The sequence below is a fragment of the Bombus pascuorum genome, unplaced genomic scaffold, assembly GCF_905332965.1.
Source record: "Bombus pascuorum unplaced genomic scaffold, iyBomPasc1.1, whole genome shotgun sequence".
NCBI classification, from domain to species: domain Eukaryota; kingdom Metazoa; phylum Arthropoda; class Insecta; order Hymenoptera; family Apidae; genus Bombus; species Bombus pascuorum.
The window spans coordinates 650,355-656,354 of NW_026869745.1; the positions used below are offsets into that span (position 1 = coordinate 650,355).

The following is a 6,000-nucleotide window of genomic DNA, read 5'->3' on the forward strand; positions in this document are numbered from 1 at the left end:
TCCGAGACATTTGCAAAAATCTGTCGATATTACAGTGAATTGTACCTATTGCACGATTATGCGCCCGAGACAACGTATGCTGATTGTCGACCGCTGTGAAGTCTAATCCAATAAAATAACAGCTAACCCAAACCTAATTCTCATCTTTTGTTTATAGTTTATATGTATAGGTTAGAATTAGGTATCATTTTATCAGGCCATTTTATCACCAATGAGATATAAGACTACCAAATGTCCTTCAGGGCAAATTGTAAAAACCAAAATAAAATAAAATAAAATAAAAAAAAAAAGAAAAAAAAAGGAAAATATCTTGAAAACTACAAGAGTCCGGCAGTAAAAAGTTGTTAAAAATGTTGATTTCTACAACATATGAAAAAATTATGGAAATCCAAAACAGCAGCGTTCTAAATAATTACACAATTTTCTATATAAATTCTACTTTTCTTAATTACATTCCCAAAAATATCAATTTGCATAAAAATCCAGAATCTAGTAATAAATAATTTCTTGCTTAAGTATTCTTGTGATCTGTACAAAATATATGTATACTTGTACTAGGTATCTTGTAATTTTTATATATTTTTTCAGATTCGCTTCAAACTTCACCAATATAAAAATAATAGTCGAATCTCATAACAGTTTTAACGGAATTTCAAAATGTTTCGTACAACACGCATAATATGTAATATCAAAAAATATGTGCATGACTGTTCAAATGTTTTCGTGCGTCTGTGCATAAATAAGCAAAAAAAGAAAAAGCGAGAGAAGGAAAACTAACGAGGATTAACTTCGCCATCTCGATCTAATCCCATAATAATGTAGGGTCGACCAATGAGAAATGGGCTTATCCTATAATCACGAAGCCGACCCATGAAATATTGAGCGATAAGATATGTTGGATAGACATCCTATGGTGAAACGTTAGTATTCCTTTCACTAGAGTGGTTCTCAAAGATTAAAAGATGATTGTAGCCAGGTCTGATAGTCGGAGAACGGTTTTTACACGGTCGAAACCCTCGTCCTCTGGTAATACACTTTTACTGTGACGCAATCCACCTGCTACGTACATTTATCGAGGGAACGCGAAATGCGAGCGACAGTATAAAGTACGAGAAGCAGACTTACCGTCCAGGTGTCGATGCTTTTGTTTGAGGACGATCTTTCCCAGATAGCAGACGTTACTCCTCGCAAAAGATATACCAATTTCGTTCACAGTCCTCATGTTCGTTCGGTAAACACTGACAACAAAAAGGAAAATTTCATGTTAAATAGAAAGAATATAGTATTACGAACATTAATACGAACGTGACTTTTTCGACGCTTTTAGAATTTCGAGATCACACATCAGACTATATTGGCATTTCTATGCATTGTATGATTTTGTTGGGAAAATCAGCAACATACAACATTTTTCTGTATATTCTGTAAATCTAAGAGACTCTTTTTGTTAAAATGTTCTTCCATTGAAAAAGATTTTTATTTTATAGAATTTAGAAAAGTTTATGTAATTTCAGAAAACGAATAAAAATAAGTTTACATAAATCAATAATTTGAATATTGTTTACTTCCTCTTTTTACATAGAATTAATAGTAAAACTATTGTTAATATTCTCCTGTGTGAATTTTTTTCAATTTAAATTGTCCTTTAAATAGAATATTTTTTTGCATTTATGCAACAGTTAAAAAAGATTATGAACTTAAAGACACCTTGTAAAAACTTCAAATTAATTTTCAAACTAAAGGTTTAATATATCTCCATTTACGATTTGAAATTTAAGATAATACCACAATTATCTTTGTTAAAAGCACCACATGAAGCCTTTTATAGAAAGAAACTGAAACTAACAGTTCAACATAAGATCATAATTTATCAACTATTTCCTCTCATTTAATTTGCTTAATTTTCGACATTGAAATAGATGCTTTTCTTTTACTGTTATATAAGTTCTTAAAATATGCAAACGAAAAGTCTTGTAAATATTTCAAAATTTCACGTAATGCAATATACTTTCATTCGAAAATTTCGTTTTCTTAACTTAGAAGTTAAAAACTGTATTTTTTGTCTTATGTCGTAGTTCTAAGTACTTAAGCTCGAGCCCTAGTTTATCGTACTTTAAAATGGCAGATCCCAAGAGCATAGCACAATGAAAAATAGTCTTAAAATTATATGCTCCTGAGAATCATGTAATTTCAACACGTTCCTTATATTGAATAATAGCTATTAATGGTAATAACTATTGCTAATTGTAATTAGTCCGTTTGTAGCATGTAACCAATTGCATATATATGTAGAAGATGAAAGGACACCGGGCCTTCCCCTTGGAATTCTTTGGAAAATTTCCCAACACTATCTTTATAAATTAAACCGATCATCATAAATCTGTAGTCATCAGAAATCTTTATAAATTAAACTGATCTTTATAAATCTTTAGTCCTTATAAATCTTTGTGAATTAAACCGATTATAATCGTCCGAGATTTGCGATAATGAGCTTGGGCTCGAGGCGACCACTAGTCGCCGAACGTAGCCGCGGTCACGGGATGAACGTTTTACCTAACAGAGGTATAGAATTGCATAGATCTCCTTAAAAAGAAACAGTTGTACCGACATCCAGCAGTAAACATTCCAACCGTCTTTGCCCCGTGGCTCGCCACACACAGACCCAATTATTCCCGCAACATGATTGCCAGATGTCGATGCATCATTCACAGTATATGTTCAGCTAGCCTGAGGACCCGCTATAAATTTTAGGATTTAATTGACTAAGGTCCTTCAAATTGACAAACAGTCTTTATCCTAACAGTCCGGAAGATACGGCAGATCTGCTTTCCTCACGAACGACGTTTCCCGCTAGCAACTTTCTTTCAATGGCGGCTAGCATCTTTCTCTAACCACCAACATAGAAATTTCTGTTTTAATTAACAGATTATTTGCGACCAACTCTTATATAGAATTTTAAGTAAATACATAGAAATTAACCAATTAACGGCAACGTTCATTTCCCTCACTTTCTGAACGAGGGTTGTCCTCGACGAATCCGATCATCTCGTGACCTGAGACACACCCCATCATAGTTTTTCTCTGTAGCATCACTGTGATGGAGAGGAACATTCTCGTGCGATCTCATCAGCGAGTAAAACAACGTCCTTACGATCAGTGGATATTTCACGTTTTTAGCAAACAGTCCGACTTAGACTTTGGAAGAAAGTATATTCGTTATCCCGTTAACCGCGGATTCGTTATTGAACCTAAAAACATTGTTGATAGTATCTCGAATATCTAACTATCACGGTTACTTGTTAAATTCTGTGATCTTGTTTTTTATGTTACAAATATTTCAATTTATATTTTGTAGACTTACCATCTTTTCCAGTTGGCAACCAAATTCCTTGATTTATAATGAACGATGGATTTTAAGCCTGTATTATTGCCGAGAACTAGTATTGGTTCGGGTTGACTTCCATTTGCTATGGACGACTCCATTTTTTTATAAGCAATGATTGCTACAATGTCTTGTTGAAATTCGATGTGAACGAGAAATAGTCTGTAAATGAATTTAAACACATAATTAATATATAAAATACAATTGTGCGAGGTATCATAAATTTAATTACAAAATATATAACTCCTTCACCTGTGATATGACCTAGTTGTAAGATCATTTGTAGTTAATTCTATGCAACCACCACCTCTGAAAGAGAACTCGCTGCAAAATTCGAAGCTATTTACATATAGCATTGGCATTTTATTTTCAATATTTACAACATTTTTTAATACTCGAACAACATTCTTCCTCGTTTCATAAACATAATGTATCGGTTCTTCTGAACACTCATTTCGATCGTTTTCACTTTTCGGTTCTGGAAGTTGAGGCGATGATGTAAATTTCATGTGCGGTATAGGTACTGAAATTTGTGGATTTTGCAGGGATAAATTGTAAAATGGTTTGTGTTTAAATCTGTTTCCATCCCTTTCATATAGTGCCTGCATAAAATATGTGCATCTCAGTTATAATATATTCATGTAATAAATTCAGTTTTTTTTTTTTTTTTTTTTTTTTTTTTTTATGGTTTATTTTGGTTTTTACAATTTGTCATGAAGGACATTTGGTAAAGTGTTATATCTCATTGGTAATAAAAAAAATAAAATAAAAATAAATATAGCATGTGGGTGGCTACCCTCAGCAGGGTGCCAACTTCGTGTTTTCTAAGTTATATCTTTTATGATAAATTCAGTTTGTTAAAAATAATGTGTTTGTCAAAATTTGACATACCTGACCACAGCGATAATACATGCTACCACTGCCACGGCAAAATGATGTTTTGAATACCTCTTCTTCGTAGATAGATACATGAACATATAAATAAGGAAACAACTGTGCCCAAAATAGATCTTCTACTTCTTGGAATGTCTTAGATCCGAAAAATTCGTGAGTCCAACCTGGACCAAAAAGTGCAACAGAAAGTCCTTCGTGTCGTATTTTTTGTAAAGCCTGTAGATTATAATGGTTTAATGAAATATTAAACGATATTATATTATATGCTACAATAAAATAAGTAATATTGTAATTACATATGATGAATTAAATCCACCACCGCCAGGACAACCTCTTCCCCAAATATCAAGTCCTACATAAATATCATAAATATCTCTGCTGTGATTTTTTGCAAGTGCCAAACTGTTTTTCAATTTTGATTTCATCCAGTTATAATTCAAGTAAATGGCATCGCAGTTTAAAAAGAAATCTCTGAAACATTGTATTCAGAACATTAAATAAAATTTACAAACAGAAACAATTGTAAAAGTATAAGAGTGTAATAAGCTTACATGTTTTTACTGTTAAGCTTATTTTGCCAATTTAATTTTCCTTCATTGGTTACGCCATCGTACCATATAATTTCAGAATTTCTAATTGCTTCATGAATATTTTCTGTTAGATATTTTACAAAATAAATTAAATTATTAACTTGCTCACTTTTAATGGTATTTTCAATATTTAATAACCAGCCATCAAACTTATAAAATTTTGCAACAAGTATTAGTGCATCTGCAAATCTTCTTACTTCTTCCTGAGATTCAAGTATAACATCCCAGATACCTTTCTCTTTCCGTAATTACAGTACCAAGAACTTTTACACCATGATTATGTGCTGCATTAATCCATCCAAAAGGGGGCACAGTTATGAAATGATGACTAAAATACACAAAAGTGTCAATAACACTCCAGTGATAAAAATAGGTAAGAATCATAAGATTCTGATCCATATATAAATCTGAAAAATCACGGGTATATTATGTATAATATATGAATTAATAAATATAGTGATTTCTATTACCTGTCTTCTAGGTAGCCACCTTTCATATCATGACAGAGCAACGTTTTCGGATGTACTTCTCTATCCAATTTTTCTAACCGCGTTCTTCCTGCGCTTATTTCTAAACCACTGTACACATAATCAGTTGAATCTCGTAGTTCTCCAATTTCTGGCCATGGTTTCAAGTTACCCACGTTATCGAATAATTCTTTTAAGTTTTTGAAAGGTTGTGACTCTGTAACTTCCATCCTCATCTCTCTGAATTATACTGTTCCACAGATCACTTTCAAATAGTTTTTAATTCATTAACTCAAACAAAGGTTTCTCTTCTTATTTTGGTTCACCGGAAACTTGTATATACATGCGAAGCAGATAGTGTTCCCATCTAACGGAACTGGCATATCAAATTACGTCTCATGATATAATACCATTATCTACCAACTGCTAATGGGCAAAAAGATGTTCATTTCTCTATCTGAAACAAAGTATACAAAATAAAATTATGAATTTATAATGCTCCTACATCAATGTTTATATGATTGTTTCGACTTTGAAAGTAATATTCTTATTTACGCAAGTATATATTCTTTAATATTTTGCAAAAATTATATCGAAACAAACAATTTGGAATAAACATAACTAAGTAAATACTTTAACTTTTTTTTATATTTAATTAAATATTTTA

General features: G+C 31.9%; 1 pseudogene; it reads right to left on the reverse strand.

Moving 5' to 3' along the window:
- The window catches only part of LOC132915829 (uncharacterized), a 29,216-nt pseudogene extending 23,430 nt beyond the window's left edge, over positions 1–5,786 (reverse strand).
- Positions 5,787–6,000: the final 214 nt, after the last annotated feature.